This window comes from Cyprinodon variegatus, unplaced genomic scaffold, assembly GCF_000732505.1.
Source record: "Cyprinodon variegatus isolate N-32 unplaced genomic scaffold, C_variegatus-1.0 Scaffold12, whole genome shotgun sequence".
NCBI classification, from domain to species: domain Eukaryota; kingdom Metazoa; phylum Chordata; class Actinopteri; order Cyprinodontiformes; family Cyprinodontidae; genus Cyprinodon; species Cyprinodon variegatus.
Genome location: NW_015150465.1, coordinates 2,374,812 through 2,375,726, shown reverse-complemented (window position 1 = coordinate 2,375,726; position 915 = coordinate 2,374,812).

Here is a 915-nt window from a genome sequence, read left to right as displayed (position 1 = left end):
GCTATACTCTGATTACAAAGTGTTCCTTTAATTTTTTTGAGTAGTATATATATATATATATAACATTTATGTCTCTCTAATACAGATGGTGGCAACAGTAATACTCTCAATTGGAATATTCAAAACATTTAAATTTTTCATATATTAACAATTACTTGACAACAAAACTCTAACATGAAATACTAACATTAATGATGATTAAGTACAGAATTCAAGCAGAAATAGATTTTGTGTTTTATGGTGTAAAGAGAAAATGATGTGTCTCTGCACGTCATTTAGAAGTCTTCAGTGAAATCATAGATAAATATCTATTTTAATAAAAACATATTAAATAATCATTTTGTGTAAATCTTAGTACTTGTAAATATAAATTTTATGCAGAATGATTACTGATAAAAGTCGGTATGGAAAAGATGTTCACCCAAAACTCAAATCTGAAAAAATGTTATCCACTATACCTTTTATCTAGAAAGCACGGATGTTTGAATATATTCGCCTATTTGTTAGCAAAGGCTGTGGGAAAGTATAGTTTGTATTTATTTAGAAAATATCGATGTTTTGCTTGTTAATTTTCCTGTTGGAACGGTGTAGATTGACCCTGAGGTTTTGTTGCCTATCTATTTTCAGCCACCCCTCAGTGTATATTGCTAACTGCCTGGCCACCCTTATAAAAATGTTCTGGCTACGCCTCTGTCTAAGCCTGATTGTGGTTGGCATTACCCAGATGTCTAAGAATTTACACAGGCATCCTGTCATTACCCTACAGACTGCAGCCCGGGGGTGCACAGCCTTAAAGAGCATAAGATAAAATATAATCATATATATATATATATATACTGGAAGATGTCAAAAGGGGAAAAGTTGAGGAGAAATAGTGGAAAAGAAAACATACATACAAATAAATAGATATATATA